We start from the raw sequence: 24719 nt of genomic DNA on the forward strand, positions 1-24719 counted from the left end.
CTCTGATAAGTGGTTATTAGACCAGAAGTTTGGATTACAGGAAGAACAACCCACATTCCACAAGGAATCTTTCCTTTTTAAGGCCAAGCTACATTCTGTTGTCTTTGTATACATCTACTTGTTCATAGTTCTGTTAATGAACATTTAGTTGTTTCTATCTTCTTTTGGCATGCAATGATTTGTGTGATTGCACTAGTTTTCAATCTTGGGAGTATATACCTGAAAGTTGAATTCCTTTGTATATTCTTCAATTATCTTTGTCCATTCGTGGGACTTTGGTGACTAAAGTAACAGAAATGAAATGACTGAAAAAAGTATATGGAGTTTTAGACATCGGGAAAGCATGCTTAGATGACTCATATGGAAGACCTTCCCAGCAGTGCAGCCCCAAGCCTGTGTGGTGTGAGGAAATACACCAAGTGAAGTCTGTAGATACTCGTACTTGTGCTTTCTTTGGAGGAGACAGTTAATTAGTTACTTTCACAATTAGGATGAAAGGTTTAGTTGAAATTTAAATTTTATGATCATGTATTGTAGCAGAACATTATCTTCCAGGATAAATATAAATGTTATTTCTAAAGAGGGAGGACTGTGTTGGGGAGGAGGGAGTAGACAGTGCTCCTGTCAACACCTCATTAAAAGGATTTTTCCGAGGTCAAATATTTCAGGAGCATATGTGCCTTGTAAGATAGCAAGGACAACATGTGGTTTGAGCTCCAGAGGCACTGAAAGAATTTTAGTGATTGTATACAAAACCCTTTGACCTGTGCCTTGTCCCAAGACATGTCCCAAGCCCTGAATGCCTTAAAAATAACCATGTTATGCCTGGATGAAAGGTGGATTCTTTTCTACCCAACTCCTCTAAACAGAGACATAGATGTAATCATGATGAGTACATAGACATAGTCATAGCACTGAGAGATTAAATTGCAAATAGAAACACTTCTGAAATGATATATTCAGGACAGACAGGTCCTAATTACGGTGGGAATTCTCTCATAACTATGATCTCATCTCTCATTCAGGTGACTTACTACAAGGACCCCTTTGACCCCCTCTAATTTATTCTGAGCAGTTTTGCACATCCCCCTAATTCAACCATCACAATGCTGAAGCTAAAGTGATGATGGCATTGCTGCCCTGCAAGGGAGGGAATCACAGGGTGGATCAGCAGTTGTATGAGAAGAGTTCAGGCCACCTGCTTTCATACCATGGTTACATGTTTCAGCTGAAACTCTACGTAGGAAGTGCTGTCATGTTTTTCCACAGGGATGTCTCCACAAGTAAGGAGGGCCTCCTAATAGACCCAGTGACATGCTCTATGGCATGCTATGTCTGCTATGCTTTCATGACATGGAACACTTTTCCACAGTGTCCCAACCACACATACAGTGTAGATACAGTACTAAAGAAAAGCACAAGAAAATGCCTATGTACAATCAATATTTTAAAAATTGTATTTATTGATTGATTTTATTTAGTGTACAAGCATACATGCATGTGTATGTGTGTATGTGTGTGTGTATGCACATGTATGCATGTACAGGTACAGACATGTTACATTACATGTGTGGAGGTCAGGGTATTTTCATGCCACCTAGGAGGAGCTAGGGATGGAACTCATATTATCAGCCCCCCATATACCTCTAACTTTCTGAACCATCTTTACAACCCCACTATCCATATTTTTTCACACCAATTAGAAAACAATAAAACTGCTGTAGGAATAGATTGATGCATGTTTGCCATTGGTTTACCACTGAGACTGCATGTTTTGTGAAAGAAGAAAATGCTTTGCTAACCATTTAGTGTCTAAGACAGTGTTTGATGTATTATCCACAATGGCCACTGAATGGTTGAGTGAATGAACCAATGAGCAAGAACTTGACAACAAAATAAACAAAACAAAAAACCAACCAGACAAAAGCAAAAGCGAAGTCAGTGGTTCTCAACCTTCCTAATTCTGTGAGCCTTTAATATAGTTCCTCATGTTGTGATGACCCCCCAACCATAAAATTATTTTCATTGCTTCTTCCTAACTGTAATTTTCCTATTTTAAATCATAATGTGAATATCTGATATGCTGCATATCTGATATGTCACCCCTTTGAAAGGGTCATTCCCACAGGTGAAAGGAATCATGTCCCACAGGTTGAGAACCACTGCTCTAACAAAAAAGAAAAGTCTACACATACACATGAACACACACTAACATCAGGCCTTCATAGAGACAAAAATTACAGATGAAAATCACACTTGCACTTTGGTAGGTAAGGTAGTTGTCTCCCAAAGTTACCCATGATGGAATTCAGGGAACCTGTGACTGTCATACTACATTCAGAAGGAGAATTGTGGTTCTGGATCAGACTAAACCTGTGAATTGCTGATACTAGTTAAGTAAAGTAAGTAGGGCCTCCTAATGGGCCCAGTGAAATCATGGAAGCCCTTCAAAGTAGAGACAGAAGAGAGCAAGAATTTGGAAGAGTTTAATGTGTTGGCTTTGAAGGTGAAGGAAAGGGCTGTGGACTAAGGGATGCAGGCAGCCTCTGAGTACTAGAAATGCAAGGGGGCAGATTCTCCCAGAGACTTCCAGAACATAGTCCTGTGGACATCTGGGCAAATTTCTGACCTCTCATCTGTAGAAGGAAAAGACAAACTAGTGTTGTTGAAAGCCAATCACTTTCTGGTAATTTGTTATAGCAGTAATAATTTCCTATGTAGTTGGTATTTGTGGTGTGTGTGTGTGAACATGGGAAGGCCCAAGGACAGTATCAAAGGTCTTTCTTATAACTCTCTGCCCTTTTCCTTTAAGATAGGGTCTTTTATCTTTTAAGATTTTAAAATGTATTTTTTTACATCCCAATCACTGCCCCCTTCCCAGCACTCCCCTCACAGAGTCCCTCCGCAGTTCCTCCTCTCCTTCTCTGAGAGGTGGGGTTGGTGTCCTCATCCCTATACTGGGAGTCCTGCCTGGCTAGAGTAGGTGGACTCTTCAGCTTCCATATCTTAACTGCTATGCATTTCAAGGAAGGTCACACACATTGATTCCTGGGAGTCTCTTCCATCCTAGATTTCTGGCACTTCCCAGAGATTCCCCCACCCCCACCCCAACTGCTGTAGCTGCAGATTTCCAATCACTTTCCTGGTGCTTTGGCTGTATCTCCTTTCTCTCCCCATACCTGAGAACCCCATTACCCTCTCCATCCCCTCTCTCACCCAGTTCCCTCCTTCCCTCTGCCTCCTATGACTATTTTAAGAGAACCCTTATAGCTGATAAACACCTTCAGGAAAGTGGCTGGATACAAAATTAACTCAAAGAAATTAGTAGCTGTCCTTCTGAGAAAGAAATTAGGGAAACAACACACTTCACAATAGTCACAAATAATATAAAATGTCTTGGTGTAACTCTAACCAAGGAAGTGAAAGGCTTGTATGTGAAGAACTTCAAGTCCCTGAAGTAAGAAATTGAAGAAGATACCAGAAGATGGAAAGATACCCCATGCTCAGAGATTGGTAGGACTAACATAGTGAAAATGGCCATCTTAACCAAAAGCAATGTACAAATTCAGTATAATTCCCATCAAAATTCTAACACGGTTTTTTATACACCTTGAAAGAGCAATTCTCAAATTCATATGGAAAAACAAACAAAAAACCCAGGATAACAAACAATAATCTTGAACAATAAAAGAACTTCTGGAGAAATCACCCTCCTTGATCTCCAGCTATGCTACAGAGTGATAAAAACTGCATGACATTGGTATAGAAACAGACAGGTTGGTTAATGGAATCAAAGCAAAGACCCAGAGATAAACCCATACACGCGTCTGTACTTAACTTTTGACAAAGAAGCCCAAACAATACTATAGAAAAAAGAAAGCCATCTTCAACAAATGGTGCTGGTCTAACTGGATGTCTACATGTAGAAGAGTGAAAATAGATCTGTATTTATCACCCTTTACAAAACTTAAGTCCAAGTGGATCAAAGGCCTCAACATAAAACTATATACACTAAATCTAACAGAAGAGAAAGTGGGAAATAGGCTTGAGTGCATTGGTACCAGAGTCAATTTCCTGAACTGAACACCAGTGGCTCAGACTCTAAGATCAACAATTGGTAAATGGGGCCTCATAAAACTGCAAAGCTTCTGTAAGGCAAAGGACACTGTCAGTAGGACAAAACAGCAGGCTACTGATTGGGAAAAGATCTTTACTAACCCTACATCTGACAGAGGGCTAATATCTAAAATACATAAAGAACTCAAAAAGTTAGATTACAACAAACCAAAAAACCTAATTTTAAAAAATGGGGTACAGAGTTAAACAAAGAATTCTCAACAGATGAATCTTGAATGGCTGAGAAGCACTTTAAAAAGTGTTCAAAGTCCTTAGTCATCAAGAAAATGCAAATCAAAATGACCCTGAGATTCTACCTTATACCAATCAGAGTGGCTAAGATTGAAAACTCAAGTGACAGGACATGCTGGTGAGGATGTAGAGAAAGTGGAATACTCCTCCATTGCTGTTGGGATTGCAAACTAGTATAACCACTCTAGAAATCAATCTGGAGGGTTTTCATAAAATGAAAAATAGTTCTACCTGAAGACCCAGGTAATCGCTTCTGGGCATATACCCGAAAGATGGTCTACCGTACCACAGGGACATGTGCTGCTCCACTGTGTTCATAGCAGCTGTATTCATAATAGCCAGAAACTGGAAACAATCCAGATGTCCCTCAACTGAAGAACTGATTCATAAAATATGGTTTATTTACACAATGGGATACTATTCAGCTATTAAAAACAAGAACACCATGAATTTTCCAGAAAAATGGATGGTACTAGAGAATATCATCCTCAGTAAGCTATCCCAGATCCAAAAGGACATGCATGGTATACACCCACTGGTAAGTGTATATTAGCCATAAAGTACAGGACATTTATGATACATTCCACAGACCCAAAGAAGCTAAACAAGAAGGAAGGCCCAAGCAAGGATGCCTGAGACAGGTTTTCATTGAACCCGAGTCTCAGTTTCTTTGGCTAGGCTGGCCAGTTACCAAACTCTATCAGTCACTCTTGTTTTCCGCAGAGCTGGAGTAACTCATTTACTCTGACGACCCGTTGGCTTTCACATGCATGCTGGTGATTCATATTCAGGTCTTCATGCTTCTCCAGGAAGTGTTGTGATGCACAGTACATCTCAGCCCTGTGTGCTGCTCTTACAGTACATCTCAGCCCTGTGTGCTGCTCTTACAGAACATCTCAGCCCTGTGTGCTGCTCTTACAGAACATCTCAGCCCTGTGTGCTGCTCTTACAGTACATCTCAGCCCTGTGTGCTGCTCTTACAGAACATCTCAGCCCTGTGTGCTGCTCTTACAGTACATCTCAGCCCTGTGTGCTGCTCTTACAGAACATCTCAGCCCTGTGTGCTGCTCTTACAGAACATCTCAGCCCTGTGTGCTGCTCTTACAGTACATCTCGGCCCTGTGTGCTGCTCTTACAGTACATCTCGGCCCTGTGTGCTGCTCTTACAGAACATCTCAGCCCTGTGTGCTGGTCTTACAGTACATCTCGGCCCTGTGTGTTGGTCTTTTGCCTATCTTGTGTGTTGGTCTTTTGCCTAACTTGTGTGCTGGTCTTTTGCCTAACTTGTGTGCTGATCTTTTGCCTATCTCTGCTAGCTGTGATGGTTAATTTTAGTTGCTGATTGGAGAGAGTTAAGAAATCCCTGGGAGATTAGTTAGGTATCTCTTTGAGTGCATCTGGAAAGAACTTTCCAGAGGCCATTAGCACATAAGCACTCTGATCTAGCTAATAGATTAATCCCTTGGTGGATTCATAGTGTGTAGAAATGATGAGCCCTTGAAAACACTGGTGAAGAAAGGCTCACATTTATAGGGGAAGCATGTAGGAGTTCAAAGATTCCCAAGCAAACAAGCAGACATAACTTCTCCGAACCCCTCAAGATAGTGAGACAAGGCAAGAAATCCTAGGTGAACAGTCTAGGGTTAATGTGATTCTGAAAGAGAGAGGTGATCAAGATGCATGTGAAAAGTTCATGCCCAAGACATCTACAAGATGAGCAAGAAGAGGCAAGTGGCTGGTAAATAGAATATAGTGAAATGTTTGGTGAGAAACTAGCATAAAGTAGGTGCCTATTGGTGCAATGTTAATTTCAGAGAATATTTCCAGAAATTATTTAAAGATGAAGCACCCTGTCTGCACTGCTCAGGTAATGTCTGTAACAAGTTACAGTGACTTCTAGTGGATCCAAGTGTGCATGGTGAAGGAGTGAAATTAGTGCATGGTGAAGGAGTGAAATTAGAAAGTCAGCTGTTAAGGAATTTGCTGTGACATTTGTAGATGTCATAAATGATGAGGTGTAGCTTTCAATTTTCCATATGGATTCAGTGGCTTCTCTTGCTTTGAAAAATTCAATGTTATTAAATTCCAACATATGTCCTGTCATATACAATGTCTTTTTTGAACTGATCCACATTTTTGCTTTCATTAATTTTTAATTCAGCACACAAAACACTGTGTTTCATTACAGTCTTCTTTTGCTGTTTTTGTTTTTTATTGGTTATTTTATTTATTTATTTATTTACATTTCAAAGTTATCCCTCTCCCCAGTTTCCCCTCCATAACCTCCTATCCCATTCCCCCCTGCTTCTATTAGGGTGCTTCCCCCTCAACTCACTCCTGCCTCAGTGCCCTAGCATCCCCCTATACTGGGGCATCGGCCTCCACAGCACCAAGGGCCTCCCCTCCCATTGATGCAACATTTTAATTCACGTGTATAATTATGCTTTGTCCTAATAGTCTGTCTCCCCCACTCTCTTCCATACTCCCTGCCTCCCCTTGACTGGTTCCTTCCTTGGCTCAGATATTTTCCCCTTCTGCTTTCATACCAAATTGATTTTATGACTCTCTTTGTGCCTGTCACTTAAGATCCCCTTTTTAGTCCCATGAACTGCCCACCACTCTTATAATGTCCATTCCACATATGAAAGAAAGCAGGTAAATTTTTGTCTGAGTCTGGGTTATTTCATTTAACATAATGATTTACAGTTGTATCTATTTTTACGCACATGTCATGATATCATTTTTCTTTATAGTTGAATAAAACTCCACATGTATGTGTACCATATTTTCTTTATTCATTCATCTGTTGGTGGACATCTAGGTTGGTTCTCTTTCCTGGCTGTTGTAAACAGTACAGTATCCACAAAGGTATAACGATGAATCTGTGCCATGTGAACTTTCAGACATATGCTCAAGCAGTACAGGTGGACCACGGGTTGTTCAGTTTTTTTGTTTTGTTGAAAAAACTCTATTCTGGCTTTCATAATGGTTGCACACATTTTCATCCCCACCAGCATCAGGTAAGAGATCTCCTTTCTTGCTCTTTCTCTGCTTCCTCCTCGTTCTTTATCGACACTTGTTTCCATGATGCTAGCCATTCTGACTGGATTGAGATAGAATCCAAAAGTGGGTTAAATTTGCAAGGACACAGAAACATTTTTCAAACATTTGTTAGTCATTTGCACTTCTTTTTGGAGGATTATTTATTCAGTTAATTGATCTACTTTCTTATTTGATGATTTTTGTTGTTTACATTTTTTTCAGTTTTCATAGACTCTACATGTTAGTTGCTTGTCCAATGTGTAGTTGGCAAAGTTTTTCTGAAGCGGTGGCAGTGGGAGGGATGGGGGAGGGATCTCTTCTCTCTAGTGATTATTTCCTTGACTATGTAGAAACTTACAAATCATGTCGTATTGATCAGTTTTGGGAGTATTTCCTGTGTTCTTTAGACCTTTTCAGAAAGTCATTGCCTGTGCTTATGTCTTGAAGTGTTTTACCCATTATTCTCTAGCAGTTTCAGATCTTAGAGTTATAGTATTTGATCCACTCTGAATTAATATTTATTCAAGGTGAGAAATGCAAATATAGTTTGATTCTACATGTGGAAATGCAGTTTGTTAAAGTGGCTGTCTTTTCTCAGCAATATGTGTGGGTTTAATTCCCAGTCCTCTGTTTTATTCTGTGGCTTTAAATGTCTGTTCTCCTGCTTGCTAGTTTGTGCCATGCCATTTCTGTTACTATGGCTTTGTAATATAATTTTAAAACAGATGTGGTACTTTACACACTGCTCTTTCTGAGAAAGATTGTTTTGGCTATTTGAGGATTTTTTTTAATGCTTTAATTAGAATTTAAAATTATTTTATTTAGTTCTGTAAAAAAGTCATTGGAATTTTGATAGAAATTATGTTGAATTTGTAGGTTGCATTTGGAAATATGGCCATTTTTACAATATTAATTGTACCAATTAAGAATTAAGCTTGGGTGGCTTTCCATCTTCCAGTGTTTTGTTTGGCATCTTAAAGTTTTATTGTTGAGATATTTTACTTCCATAATTCAGGTTATTTCTAGATACTTTATCATTTTTGAAGCTATTGTGAATGGGATTTTTTTAAATTGGGATTTTTTAAAAAACTGGTTGTTTCTTTGGTGAGTTTGCTATTGGTATATAGAAGAACAACTGATTTTTCTAAGATTTATTTATTTATTATATGTAAGTACACTGTAGCTGTCTTTAGAAACATCAGAAGAGGGCATCTGATCTCATTACAGATGGTTGTGAGCCATCATGTAGTTGCTGAGATTTGAACTCAGAAATCTCTGTAAGTGCAGTCAGTGCTCTTAACTACTAAGCCATCTCTCCAGACCCAAGCAACTGATTTTTATATTTTGATTTTGTGTCCTGATATCTTGCTCAAAGTACTTATTCTGAAAATTTTCTTGAGGAGTTTTAGGCTCTTATACATATATAATATAGCATTATGTAACTGGCAAACAGGGATTATTTTTATTTCTTCTTTTCCTATTTGCATTTATTTTTCTTGTCTTTCTTGTCTTACTATAGCTAAAATTATGTTAAATAAACTAGAACGCCAACCAGGGAGAATGCATGGGTTGGATCTAGACCCTCTACACATTTTTAGGAAATGTACAGCTTGGTCTTCATATGGGTCCCCTAATAACTGTAGCAGGGACTGTCTCTGTCTCTGTTCCCTGCCATTGGATCCCCTTCCCTCTACCTGGTTGGTTCTCAGTAGGAGAGGATGTGCCTAGTCCTGCTGGGACTATATATCCCAAGATGGGGTGGTTCCCAAAGGGGGCATCCCCCTTTTCTAAGGAGAAGGGAGGGGGACAACAGTTGGGGAGGGACTTATAAGCATGGGACTGGGAGGAGAGGAGGGAAGGGGCTATGATTGGGATGCAAAGTGAATAAAAATAATAAATTATTGAAAAAAAAAGAGTAGAGAGAGTGGGTGCCCTTGTCTTATTCCAGATTTTAGAGAAAATGTTCTCAGTTTTTCTCCATTTAATAGAACATTAGTTACATCATTGTCATATATAGTCTTTACTATGTCAAAACATATTCCTCCTATTAATCTATTCAGGGTTTTTACCATGAAGGACTATTGAGCTCACTCAAAGCCCCTATTAGGTGCATTCACATGATGACATGACTTGTCTTTAAGTCTGTTCATGAAGTGTCTTAGAGCTATTGATTTGCTCACAGGACAAACTTGCATGCCTGCAAGGAAACCGACTTGTTCTTGCTGTGTGCTCTTCTCAGTGTGCTTTTGTGTCAAGTTTGTTAGAATTTTATTGACAACTTTATGCTCACCAAGGAACCTGGCCCAGTTTATTTTTTTGGGTGTGTGGGGGAGTGTTCGTGTGTAGTTTTGGTATCAAGGTAATTCTGGCTTCAAGGGATGAGTTTGGTATTTTTCATCTGCCTACCTTTTTAGAGCTGTTTGTGCAACATTGGTGTTAAAGAAGAACTAACTCTACTTTAAAAGCTTAGTAGAATGTTGGCGGTGAGTCCTTTAAATCCAAAGCTTGTCTTTGTTGAGAAACTTTATTACTTCTTCAATGTTGTAGATTGTTATGGAAATGTTTAAGTTGTTTATACTCTTGATTTAATCTTCACAGGATGTATATGTCTAGTAATTTATCTATTTCTTATAGTTTTCCAGCCTTTTGGTATATATTTTCAAAGTATTCCCAAATGATACTCTATATTCATTGGAATATGGAGTAACTTCTCTAACTTTATTACTTTGGGTTTTCTTTCTCTTTTGTTTAGTTCAGCTATGGATTTGTCAATCTTGTTTATTGTTTCAAAGAATTAAATATTTGATTTTCCATATGTATTGTATTGTTCTTTTAGTTTCTATTTCATTAATTTATGCCCCGGTTTTCACTGGTCCTTTCCGTTTATTAGTTAATGATATATACAATTCCTGTTATCCTAACTCCATGGAATGCATTATTAGGCTATTTGTTTGAGATCTTTTAGTCTTTTTTTTTTTTAATGTAAGCATTTGGAACCTTAAACTTTCATTTTAGAAATACTGTGGCTTTATTATTTTTGTTGTTGTTGCTTTTTTATCTATATCTATCTATCTATGTATCTATCTATCTATCTATGTATCTATGTATCTATGTATCTATGTATCTATCTATCTATCTATCTATCTATCTATCTATCTATCTATCTATCTATCTATCTACCCAGGGTTTCTCTGTGTAGCTCTGGCTTTCCTGGAGCTCAATCTATAAACCAGGATGGCCGCAAACTCACAGACACCTACCCATCTCTGTCTCTGGATTGTTGGGATGAAGGGTATGTGCCACAACTCTCTGGCAATGCAGTTATATTCCTAAGTTTCTGGTAAGTTGTGTTTTAATTTTCATCTGACTCTAGGAATTAAAAAATTTCCTCCCTGATTTCTTCAGGGATTCACTTGTCATTCAAGACTACATCATTCAGTGTTTGTGTAGTTGTTCAATTAATGCAAATTTTTGTTATTGAATTATTATACTATGAACTGATAAGGTATAAGAAATTGTTATAATTTTGATTCTTTACCATTTGGCAAGATTTGACTTGTGCCTTGGAATGTTATCTGTCTTATAAAGGCCCCATACTCTGCTAAGAAGGATGCATTCTTGGTGTCTCTTAGGTGAAATAACCTGATACTATTTTGTCCATTTGATCTATGCTATGGTTTTATTCTGGGGTTTCTTTGTTAATTTTTCATTTGGTGTCCTGTTGAAATCATTCATTATTATTGTATATAGATCTAGCTAACCTTTCGTGCCCATTGCTGTTTTATGAGATGGGGAGCCCCAATTATTTGGTGCATATATGTTTATAGTTATTATATATCCATGGTAAATTGTGTCCTTTATTTCTAGGAAGTGGTCTTATATGTTTCTTTTGACCTAGTTTGGTTTGAAATTAACATTACCAGATTCCAGAGTAGCTAAGTCAGCTGGTTTGGGGCTTCAATTTGCTTAACAGTTTGTCTTCCATCCTTTGGCTCTTCAGACTGTGTCTTTAGCAGTGAGGTATGTTTCTTGGAGACAAAAGGTATATAATACATATAGTCAGGCTGGGATTCTTTATTAGTGAATAGAGCCCACTTACATTTGAAGTCGGCACTGGAAGATAATTACTAATCCCTATAATTTTATTGGTGGTTTTTCTGGTTGGATTATTATTTATCATACCTCTTTTATTAGTATTAGAGGTTTGCTGGTTTACTTTTGGCCATGATAGATTCCTTCCTAGTGCTTTCTTGATCACCTATTTCCTTCATGAATTTTATTCTTGGTAGTGTTCTCATCCTTGAGGTGTTCTTCCTCTTCAATGTATAAATCCCTTTAAGCATCTTCTGAGATTTTTGCTTGGTGGTTATGAATTATCTTAATTTTCTCTTGTCTAGAACCATCATGCTTTTCTTCATTATTTTTAAAGATAACATTGCTGAATATAGTGATCTTCTTGGCAGTTATTTATTTTTAGGGCTGACATGTGTCATTATTATTCTTTGATTTTTAAACATTTTATTCATGGTTTGTGAATTTCACATCATGTACCCCATTCCTACATATCTCTCCATTTCTTTATATCCTCCCTTGCAACTTCCCTCTGAAAGGAAAATAAAAAATAAGCAAATAAACAAAACAAGACGAAATATCTTGTCATGGAAGCTGTAATGTGTCACAGAATATCCTTTTGTCCATACTATTTTACTTTCAAATGTTCATTCATTGCAACGAATCATTCATATCTGGTTTGAGGCCTCTGGCTTCTGCTACACTATCAATCCTGGTATCCTCACTGGGGCTCCTCTCAGGTATCCTGGTATCCTCACTGGGGTTCCTCTCAGGCATCCGGGATCCTCACTGGGACTCCTCTCAGGCATCCTGGATCCTCACTGGGGCTCCTCTCAGGCATCCTGGATCCTCACTGGGACTCCTCTCAGGCATCCTCATTGGGTCTCCTCTCAGGCATCCTGGATCCTCACTGGGACTCCTCTCAGGTATCCTCATTGGGGCTCCTATCAGGCATCCTGGATCCTCACTTTGACTCCTCTTAGGCATCCCGGATCCTCACTGGGACTCCTCTCAGGTATCCTGTTGCTGTCTTGTCTCATGGACATTCTGCAGCTTTGGATCTGCAGGTAGTGCTGTTTCACATGAGCCTGCATGTCATTGATGGGGTAAATGTTGGGGTGAGCCAACTCAAAGCCCTGGGTGAGTCTGGGCAGTAGCTGAATTGGTCATCCCACTGGCTCTCCTGCACTCACACCACTAAGCTCTTCAGCACTGCCCTTGGTTAGCTCACCCAATGCCACAGCTGACAAGGGTGGGACCAGACCTCTTGCTTACATACCTTTGGGCAGCTCACCTGTGCCTACCACCCATGCTACCAGGGTCATCTCTACTGTGCTGCCCAGGCCACCATTCTTACTCCAATTCTTATTATTTTTGGACTCAAGGTTATGGATGAGCGATTAGACATGTCTTCCTTTCTGATTTGGCATTTCCCCCTTATACTTTCAAATATTTTTTGTTTTTGTTTTTAAATTAATTTATCTGGTCTCTCAAGAAAAATATGTCATGGATATGTTCTGCTCTTGTCATCCCTATTTGGAACTGTAAATACCTTTATGTTTAGATGTCCATTTCTGGAGATTTTGGAAAACATTTGTTGTAATTTCATTGAACGGATTGTCTATTCTTTTGTTTATCTCAGCTCCTCTTCCTGCCTATGGAATTTTAGGTTTGGCCTCTTGATTGGATCTCAGAATTCTTGCGTTCTGTGGTTGTATTTGTTTATTTTTCCCTGACATTGTTTGATTGTAATATTTCATTGACTTTGTCCTCTAGCTAGATGGTTTATTGATTGTATTTTCCACTGTGTGTTCTCTTTGAGTCAGTTCCAACCTTTCTGCTTTTCTAAAAAAGAAACATCTGAATTACTTTGCTGGAGTTTTGTCCCCCATGCTGCTGAATATTCTCTTCATAGTTTTGATTTTCTCATCCATTCTGCCAATGTTTTCTTCTTTGTTGCTGACTTTCCACTCTAGATCCAGAGTTGAATTAATCTGTGTGTTTTAGTCTCTTTCAGGCTTTGCTTGTCTTTGCTAGTAAACCTTTGAAGTCTTTATCAGGCACTTTACCTTGTTCACATCTTTGGGCTTAGTAGCTGAGGAATTATACATTTTTTAGAGGAGGGATACTGGTTTGCCTTTTTACATATCATGAATAAATGTAGAACACTCCAGAGGGGACCCTTGAAGGGAGTACTTTTAACTGTATCTGTGGGTCGTATGTAGGTACATTCCATAAAATGTGGGTCAAAAGTATTTGAAAAGAATATGTTTGTTCTAACAACCTTTCCATTATTCTCTATGTAATATAACAATAACTATTTACATCACCTTTGATTATTTTGAGTATTATAAGTCTTCTAAAGATGACTTAAAGTGTAGTGCAGCCTGGGTACAAGTTATATGCAAATATTGTGCTCCTTTATATAAGGAAGCTGTGCATCCATCTGTAAATTTCAGTATTAAGGAACCAGCTCCCCAAGGACTTCGCGGGAAATGTGTACTTCTCACCGAGTAGGATAAACTTTCTGCCCAGCTTTCAGAATTCAAAGGGCTTGCTCTGGCCACAGTTAGAGGAAATGCCTCTGGCACGGCTGCCTTTGAGTTGAGTCAGGAACCCACTTGTGAACTGCTCCTTATTTGTAAGAAAAAGAACTTTTCAAAAGTATTCTTTCTTATCAAACTTAATGAAAGGTTTTGAACATTTTGGCATTTTTTTTCTTCTTTAAGCTACTTAGGGTAGTAATATACAAAGTAGCTCACATTTTAATATGAGTGAGCCATTGTTTTCCATAATGATCTTATATGCTAGAATCACCCTTCCCCTAACCTAATGATGCAGGTGGGCAGACAAGAGAGGTTAGAGCAAGGGTGGGTCACTCTCTGATAACTCTAGCAGGTGTGAGGCATAATTAGCAGGATTCTTAAGCCCATTTAGTCTCCAGTTCACAGTGGCTTCAATGCAAGAGCAAAGCAGGAATGGATATATGAAGACTTCGAGGTTTTCAAACCATTTAAAGAAGTACTCTAGGGAGTGTATGAGATGCCTTGATAGGTGAAGTGCTTGCTGCACGAGTGTGAAGACCTGAGTCTGAATCCTAAGAACTCATGGGAAGGTTGCATGTGTTGGGAACATGGCAGTAATTCCAGTGTTCTTACAGTGAGACAGGAGGTGGCTACAGGGAGCTCTCTGGAAGCTTGTGCCAGTTAGCCTGGTGTATGTAGTGGTCAACAATCCTTTGTCAAATAAGGTGAAAGATGAGAACTACACCTAAATTGTCCTCTGGCCTTTACAAGTATGTCATTCATGTCTGTGCCTGCATTCACATACAGGAATATGTGTGTGCATGCACACATGTGCACACATGCAGGCATGCATGCATGTACATGTATACACAGAGGTGCATACACACTCACTCAGGACACTCTGTGTGTGACTCTTATTGAGAGCTCTAGTTGTGCCCAATAATTAATTGCTAAACAAAATTTAAAGTTTCCCCAAGCCCTCTCAATTTTACTTAATGGCTTCTTCCTGGTCAGCATATCCAGGGCAAAAACAGGTTAACAACATAAATAAACCACCAGATTTTCTCTATAAAAATACACTATATTTTTTCCTTTCCTAATAAAACTTAAAACATTAAGAAACACAGGCGTTTGTAAGCCAAAGCAAGATGGCTGCAGGAAAGAAGCAGCCACAAAGCTTAACTCTCTCCAGATGTAAGCCTTCGCCCCTTCTCCCTCCTCATAACTTCTGTCTGGAATGAAACTCCCAGAGAAGACTGTTTTTCTCATGTGAACTTAAAAGTGAGAGACACAGATTTGCCACTTCAGTGGTAAATGCTTGCTTGAGAGTGCTTTGTCTCCAGCTTCCAAGGATCTATGTTGAAGCCCAATGGGATGAGAAAGTAGACTTCTTAACAGAGATAGGCCAAAGGTGTAGACTTTTAAACATTAAGATTATTGTAATTAAAAAGAAAACAATGACTTGTTAATTCTAACCTTAAAAGGACAATTCTCTTGTAGTGACTCACTGGCTGCTCATATTAGGAATGAAAGGGAGACAGACAAGTAGACAGCCTAGTTAGATGACAGAATGAGACAATAATATGTAAGGGCTTCATTCCACTGTTAATCATTGGCTGGCTTTCAAAACAGAAGCCAAGCAGCACATATATTTTTAAGTGTGAGAATCTTACCTCCCTGTATAGTAACTCTCATGAAGAAATGTTCAGTATATATATTTTAAATGTACATATATATGTATGGTATATACACAGATATGTCTGGAAGTTTTATTGTATTTAAATCATGGCATATGTAACGGGGGGATTTTTATTTTCACTTTCTCTAAAGGAGCCCACCCCTCTAGCATAGCAAGAATTTTGTGTGATTATCTTAAAACTATATGTATGAATGAATAGGTGGGGCTGAGTAGACATCTTTCATGCTTCTAGGTTAGCACAAACTCTTTCTGCTACTGAGTAGATATCAGAACATCCTCAATGAGATGCCTGTGGCTTTAAATCAATGGTTCTTAATCTTCCTAATGCTGTGACCCTTGAATACAGTTCCTCATGTTGTGTTGACCCCAACCACAAAATTATTTTTTGCTACTTTAGAACTATGATTTTTACTGTTATGAATTGTGATGTGAATATCTGATATGTATGACATCTGGTGTGTGACCCCTAAAGGGGTTGTGACCCACAGATAAACTAAGATTTTAAGTATGCCACACTTCTTTTTATCTGTGCTGGACATTTATCCTGCAGAGAGATGATATATAATAATGGTTAAGATTGGGCTCAGAAATAGAATTCTTTATCAAGATGATATGTATACACACACATACACACACACATATATATATATATGTATTATGTATATACAATTTTGGAGTCTATAGGTTGGTAGGGGTCCGTCTGCTTTACTCTGGTTTTGGTGAGAGGTAGCCTGTTCCTGGGGTTTTTCACTTTTCTGGTATGAGAAAACTTACCCCGAAATATTCATCTTGTGGGGATGCTAGAGGTAAAGATGACCTAGCTATCTTATGCTTGTGCATTTTCAATATGTTGCCTCCCCATTGCTCATATGCCACTGCCAAAGCATATCACACATAAAAACAACAGTCGAATAAAGACGGTTGGCCTTTTGATGGGAGGAACAGTACAAGTGACCATTACAGAGAACAAGCAAGCAGTGCCTGAGGTCAAAACTGCCATTCCCACTCCTAAAGATAAGCATGAATTCATAAAGACAGTATAGTGCACACACATCAAATTTGCCCACATAGACTTACTGAAAGGCGCTGCTATGCAGAAGAGAAGTAGTTACAAATATCACATTAGTATGGCTTTCCCATTGCCCATAGAGGAGGGCCTATAAAAGAAACTCTTTACATATATTCTCCTTTTTAATTGCTTTTTACCCTGTAGAAAACGTAATTGTGTTAAATTCCTTACTGAAAGTCTCAGCTGCTGTGAGGGAATGTGCCTTACTCACCAAACTATACTGTAGGGCTTGTTTCCAGAACATTCCTAATGGCAATGAGGATACTATTAGGAAGCTTTATGATATATTTAATTCACTATGTACAGTTCCACTGAGGTTTCTCTACCAGTGTATCTGCTTCCCACTTTCACATTGTGATTGACATCTGACAGGATGCAGCTTAAAGGAGAAAGGCTATATTCTGGCTCATGTTTGAGAGGATGCTGTCCACATGACAGGGTAAGTCAGGATGTCATCAGAGAGTGAATGAACAGGAAGTGGCAATGAACTATAGAACCACAGGAACCACCTCTAGTGACCCACTTTCTCTCCTAAGGCTCTATCTCTTAAAGGTTCTAGAACCTTCCAAAAAGATGCTGCCAGTTAGGGACCAAGTATTCAAACACATAGACCTGTGTGTACAATAGTGAGCATTATATACTCTCTCCTAGACGCATATTTTCCATCTCTCTTTTTCTTACATATATATCCATACATAGCCATACTCACTTCACAATTCTTCCAGCTCCTAAAGATAAGCACAAATTCATAAAGACAATATGGTGAAAACACATAAATAGAAGATGCACATTTTCTACTGTGAAATGCTATTATTCTGTCTTAGTCAGGGTTTCTATTCCTGAACAAACATTATGACCAAGAAGCAAGTTGGGGAGCAAAGAGTTTATTCAGCTCATACTTCCAACTTGCTATTCATCACCAAAAGACTGGAACTCAAGCAGGTCAGGAAGCAGGAGCAGATGCATAGGCCATGGAGGGATGTTTCTTACTGGCTTGCTTCTCCTGTCTTGCTCAGCTTGCTCTCTTATAGAACCCAAGACTACCAGCCCAGGGATGGTACCACCCACAATTGGCCTTACTCCCTTGATCGCTAATTGAGAAAATGCCTTAGAATTGGATCTCATGGAGGCATTTCCTCACCAGAAGTTGATTCTCTGTGATAACCCCAGCTTGTGTCAAGTTGACACACAAAATCAGCCAATATTTATTTCCAAAATGATCTTGTGATCTTTTTCTCTTCTTCTTCTCCTTCTCCTTCTCTTTCTCCTTCTCCTCCTCCTCCTTCTCCTACTTCTTCTTCTCTTCCTCCTTCTCCTCTTCCTCCTCCTCCTACCCTTCCTCCTCTTCTTCCTCTTCTTCCTCCTCTCCTCTTCCTCCTGTTACTCCTTGTTGTCTTCTTCTTTTTCTTTTTTTTTCTTCTACAGTATATTTCCTGGGAACAAAACATCATGACCTTGATCCAGAGGATGCCTTCTCCATTTCTCAGTTGTACATGGTAAATTAGAAGTTGGTTCTTTCAATTATTCATATAATACTCTAGTGTATAACATCCAAACATCATATTTTTGAACTGTTTTTGAACAAATATTGATATTAACACAATCAGAAGATCCTTCTAGATTGAGGGTTAAATTGGAGTTCTACCTGTCAGGGTGAATCCTTTTCTATTTTTAATTAATAAAAGATAAAAATATGATATTATAATAACTTCTCAGGCAATGGTATCATTCATTAGACAGCAACACTTTGAGGACATGACAGCACATTTATGTGAAGTCATCATTTTCCAAGATTAAATAAAAAAGTTTAGATATGTTTGAATTGATGAATTTAATTTATCATATCATTTAGGATTCTAATAAGTAGAGTTTTACCAATGGGAATATTGATAAATATATGGTTCTTAAATCCCCAAATCCCTGTGGCATTGGTTTTCAGTTCCAACTTTGATCAATGATTGGGAGCATGAGAATTTCTCTTACCAGTTATTTTGAAAATCAGAGCTCCATCTGCCAAGCCTTTTAGGTATCAAAAGGTATTGAAAATGTTTAATGATGTGCATGAATTTAAGTAGAAGGATTTAGCTTTATACTTCATACCTAGTACACTGTGGCCACTATGCCATTCTCTTAGTAGGTGTTTTAGGTAGAATTTCTATTGCTATGATAAAATATCATGACCACAAACAACTTCGGAAGGAAAGACTTTATTTCAGTTTACTACTCTAAGGTCACTCTCTTGGGTCCACACTTTCATCATTACATTTGATGATGGAAGACAGGACAGGAACTCACACAGGGTAGAAACCTGGAGACAGGAGCTGAAAGACAGACCATGGAGGAGTGCTGCTTTCTTTACTGCTCCTCATGATTTACTCATCCTACTTTCTTATAGAACCCAGGACCAGAAGCCTAAGGGTGGCTCCACTTATACTGACCTGGGGCTCTCACATCAATTCTCAGTCAAAAGAATGTACCATAGGCTTCTCCACAGGCCAATCTAGTGGGGAAATTTTCCCAACTGAGGTTCCTGCTTCCAAAATGACTCTAACTTGTCGGCATAAAAGCTAGCCATCACAGTGGGAGAACTTAAATGATTTTTGAGAACTTTCTAGCTCCATTGATTTGATGCTTGTTTTTTTTCAACACAGAATGCAGTGGCAATGCTCATTATTTGTTGCCAATAACATTGTACAACCCCAGACTATGGGGCTGAGCAGGTGTGGACTTGAATGCCTTTTCTGTCATGAATTATGTTATAAACTGGCAAACTGCAGTTCTGGAAATAAAGGTCAATGTAGTATGGACAAAGAGGCTCTGCTTGACAGACTGGGGCCAGACTCTCTGAGATCTGTAATTCATAACAGGTAAGCTTGTACTTCAGTTTCTGACCATGAAGAGTCCAGTTTAGCAAGAAAACTATTACATGATAATTCTGCCCCTGTTTTCCATATCTGATTATTCTCCTATTTCCCTATCTTCCTTACTTCTATATTTACTGTGAATAACTTCCCCCATCACTTCTGCCTAGCCCCCTCTCTGGTGACAAACTCCTCTCTTCCCTTGTGATGTTTGAAGTGGAGCTCAGTATCTCTTTTCTCTATAGCTAAATCCACCACAGTGCTTCCTATACACAGTGCAATGGTCTCAAATGCTCTATCTTGCCTTTTAAAAGGAGTGAATATAATGTTTTCTCAGACAGTATCTGCCTTACATGGTTGTGCTGCAGACTGAGTTGAAATGCAGGAAAAGCACTTAGGGAGGAGAGTTTGGTACGGGGAGAGTGTGGGATGCTTTTTCGCTTTGATTGTGACCAGTGCTCCTGTTGTGACTCTGTTCTCATTTCCTTGGTACTTCCCCCAGACATTGTATCCCTTACCTCTTTCTCTAGACTGTATGTAAGCATCTCATCTTTTTGTTGCCTCCCCTCAGGGAGCAGCAGCTGATGTTGGGGCTCTTGTTCTCACACAACTCCTGCACTTGAGTGTGTGCTGGGAACCTTCTAGCCAGAAGGAGATGTTACTTCCTGTCCAGCTAGAGCTGGGCTGTATACTTCATACAACCAATGGAATGGAAGGTGAGATGAGGGAGAGTAGGCAGATGGGTGGGAAGCAAGAGATTGCAAGATTGCAAGACTCTACATATCCTCCAGTTTGTAAGATGAGAATGATATTCACTGACAGGCATCTCCCTCCATCTGTAGCACTTCTCATCCTGCCTTTTTGTTGTTGTTTGACTAGAATTCTTTCCTACATCAGCTATGTGGCTCAATGTAATATACCATGTGTGCTCAGAAAAGTCTAAGTGTTTTTGATTTATAATCATGTGTCCACCATCTATTTTAGTATCTATTTTCTCAGCTTTGCATTACTCTTAGTTTGAACAATACCTTCTTAGGACCCTTGAACAGTGAGAGCATAAAGACACTAAGCCTCCAGCTCAACAGTGGCTTCTTGCTAATGCAGGGAGCAGAATATTCCAGTGAGGAGACTACTTACTCACCCCACGCAATGAAAGCTTTCCACATCGTATCATGGTGTTTGAGATGAATAAATTTGGCAAGGAAAGTCATATTTAGCCCATTGTTTTGGGAGTTTAAGTCCGTCGCTGACTGGCCCAATTGCTATAAGCCTCTGCTGACAATTGCCTCAGTTGGATGGCAAATGTGAGGGAACATGGTAGAACAGAACTACTTCCAACCCAAGCCAGGCAACAGCAGAAAGAAAGAAAGTGAGAAGGGTTCCAAAACTCCTTCCAGGGCCTTCCCCACCTTAGCCTCATCTCCTAATGACTTTACCACCTCTCAGTGGTATTTTGGGGTCTACACCTTTAACACAGAAAACATTCAACATCAACACTCTAACAATTGACATATTTACAGCTATCCATATTGTCAATGAGAAAAAAATTATTTCCAGGGTAATTAAAATGGAGACTAAGAATGTGGGTGTTTGTGGTGAGAAACTGAAATGTACAGCAGAGCAGGAGGTAAATCGCCTCAAAACACAGTTTTAATCTATTGTGTGCATGGAACCAGCAAATGGATTAAATATATACAAATCCATTGTACTCATCATGCACAGTATATTGTTGGGATTAGAAACAGAGAGAGTAATATAGTTGTCCTTAGACTCCAGCTTATACTTAATTTATATTTACTTTGTCAAGATGTTGTGCAGTAGATACTATGGAAGAAGGAGGTTGTAAGTTGAATTGTTCCCCACAAGAACTCAGGGATGTGTTGAAGTCTTAGTACCCAAAATCTCAGAATGTGATCTAATTTGGAAAGAGCACTTTATAGAGGCAAGCAAATCTAAATGACAGCAGTAGAAAAGATGTTGATTCAGTATAACTAGTGTCCTTATAGATGGAGAAGGTGGTCAGGACACATAGAAGAAAGATGCTGTGAGGGATTGCAGTCAGTGTAGCAGGTAAAGAGGTAAAGTTGGTGCAATAAATCTGCAAGGCCAGGAGTACCTGAGATGAACAGAAACTGGGAGAATGTCAAGGAAACTAGGGGTTCCCTGGCATGATGGAGTATGGCGGAACACACCACCTGGTCCTGGACTCCTAATCTTTTACATTTGAGATAATACACTAGTGTTGTTTTAAGTGGTCCAACTCATGATAGCTTTGGAAGAATAAAGCATAGGACAGATAACATGTTTTCAAAAATAAAAAAGAGCTCCTTAGAGGGATAAAATTTAGATCTGCATGAACCTTACAGTCCACAAAGTGAGTGGAAGTTGAAAGCTAAGAGGTCAACTCCAAGGACATCCACTATGACTACCTTTTATAAAAAGCCCACCTCATAGTTGGATAGTAACACAATATGCTGATGATGTGTGTTTGTGCAGCACAGTGAACTATCAAAATAAGCAACACCACACATGTATTGAGCACCAGTGTCATATCACGGTACAATGGATGTAGAATCTGAGACATTTTACTGGCCTCAGGTCCTGGTATAAGGCTATATTTCCATATGGATTTTGATCAAAACTCATAAATAACAGAGAACTCGCTCAAGAATTGGAAGACAGCAAGTCAGACAGATGGTATGTTGGAGGTGGGATGGGAAGTCTAAAATGGCAAGTGAGTCTTACCTTCTACACATAGATCATGCTAAACTCATCACTGAATGAAGGATCACTGATGTCAGATTCCAAAGGAATCCAAAGTCTGATGTTTTGGTGCTTTAAAACTCTCACATGTAAGAAATCAACATTTTATAACTGTTCTGTGAAAGAAAAGTCTTTTGTATTTGAGGGCACAATATTTGCATTCGTAGCTATAAGCTAAAGGTTTTCAAGTCTTGGCTCAATAGAGTTCTTCTGTGGGGAATGCTACAAATTTTACAGAGTAAGTGGGACATCTACAAAAAACTTTTACTTCATCAGAAAACTATGCCAAGATTTTTCCTTAATTCATTTTACCCAATGTAGCAACCCAGAAATGAGATCAATGTTTAGAGAGTATTGGTGCAGTTGGGTTATCCACAAATGGAATGTCTAGAGGCATTCCAGATATCAAAGGCTTGGTTAGTAGACCAGTCCCCAACTCCTACATGTAACTATAAAGCAATTTAAAGAAGCAAAGACTAGTAAGAATCTTTCTTCTTCCTCACTAGTAGGATGTTCAGGTTTTCTCCAATGGTGCTAGCCCAGGGGAGAGCTATCTTTATGCACCAGACAAGTCCAGCCCCACATACATGTGTTTCTGTTGGGGTGTGAATTATGTCTTCACTCCAACACCAAGAGTATTGAATCCTTGTAATGGATTCCTCTAAGTGGTCATATTCCATTAGAGAGAGTTAGGTTTGAAAATGTGAGTGACATATGATAAAGCAGAGGGTTCATCCTATGGCTTGCTCCAAGTTACAGGGAGAGTAAGCAGATGTAGGTTCTTCTCATCGGGATTCATGAAATTCACCATTGAGAAAAACAGTGAGAATCTAAATATCTTATGGGGCATTAGCAAAAAAAATTGGTGTGTGTTGAGTGTATGATTAAGTATTAGGAACTCAAAATTAAATGTATCCATTAAATTTATTTAATTTAAAAATGAATTACAAATAAAATCAAATTAGCTTTGATATTATCATTGAATTGTTTAAATATTGATGACTTAATTGTGAAGTAAATGGTATGTTTAGGTTGTAAATTCATTTAGTTTTTGCAAGTGTAACATGTTTATGCAGAGCTAGAAATACCTTCATTTCCTTTGAGTGAACAACCTCTAGTCTTATAAAATTCATTTAGTGAATGAAAGAAGAGAGAAACTCTGACAGATGTGTTGAATTTAATGCTATTCTGAATATCTAGAACTGTGTGGACAGCTGTTTCCAACAAGAGGGAGGCGGTTGTGAGTGACATTCTCTGACTGAGGAGAACTTTGGGTCCTGTTATAAGATGACTGAGTCGTTATCCTTATCAAAGGTACATGATGAGAGTTAGAGTTGTTTTCTCTATGTGGTGACCAAGTACCTGACAAGAAGCTACATGAAGGAGGAACCATTTGTTTGGGTTCATGGTTAGTAAGGGTACTGACCATTAGGGTGGGTGGGTAATTCATGTTGGCACTCATAGCATCTGAGTGTGTGCCTGAGAATCTCCATACTGCAAAGAACAAAGAAACAGAGAGCAGATAGAAAATGGGACCTGGTTATAAAATATCAATGCCTATCCTCCTATGTCAGTGACTGTTCTCTCCAGTAAGGCTCTAGCTCTACAGGTTTTCTCTCCAGACAATGTCTCCAGCTGGACCCCAAGTGTTCAAGTGCATGAGCCTATTGAGCCCATTTCATGTTCATTCCATAATGAGCTAATTGGAAATTAGATCCATGTCTAGACACAAAATGAATTTCAGTTTCACATACACCTTGTACATATAACCTGGAGATTCTTTTTACAAAATATTGCCCATGTGTCTACTTATGTATTTATTTTAGTTATATGTATGTCTATGTGTGTGTGGCAGGTGATCTGTACATGTGTGTATCGGTACTCCAGGAGGTCAGAAGAGGGATTTTTACATTGAAACTGGAATTATAGGTGGTTCTGGGCTCTCTGATATGGGTACTGGGAACTGGACTTCAGTCCTAGACAAAAGCAATAGCTGTTTCTTTTAGTTATGGTTTCTATTGCTGTGATCAAACACTATGACCTAAAATTAGGTTAAAGAGGAAAGGGCTTAATCAGTTTATACTTCCATAACACTGTTCAGTATCTAAGAAGTGAGGTCAGAAACTCAAATAGGGCAGGATCCTGGAAGTAGGAGCTGAGACCGAGGCCATGGAGGGTTGCTGTTTACTGACTTGCTTATATTGGCTTGCTCAGCCTGATTTCATATAGAACCCAGGACCACCAGCCTAGTACAATCTGAGCTCTCTCCACCAATCATTAATTAGGAAATGTCTTACAGCTGGATCTTTTGGCATTTTTCT

At 38.9% G+C, this 24719-nt stretch overlaps 1 long non-coding RNA gene across 1 annotated transcript in view; it reads left to right on the forward strand.

Moving 5' to 3' along the window:
• The window catches only part of LOC116089711, a 95874-nt gene that overhangs the window by 50062 nt on the left and 21093 nt on the right, over positions 1-24719 (forward strand). The gene's annotated exons all lie outside the window — the stretch shown is intronic.

The sequence above is a fragment of the Mastomys coucha genome, unplaced genomic scaffold (assembly GCF_008632895.1).
Source record: "Mastomys coucha isolate ucsf_1 unplaced genomic scaffold, UCSF_Mcou_1 pScaffold15, whole genome shotgun sequence".
Lineage (NCBI taxonomy): Eukaryota > Metazoa > Chordata > Mammalia > Rodentia > Muridae > Mastomys > Mastomys coucha.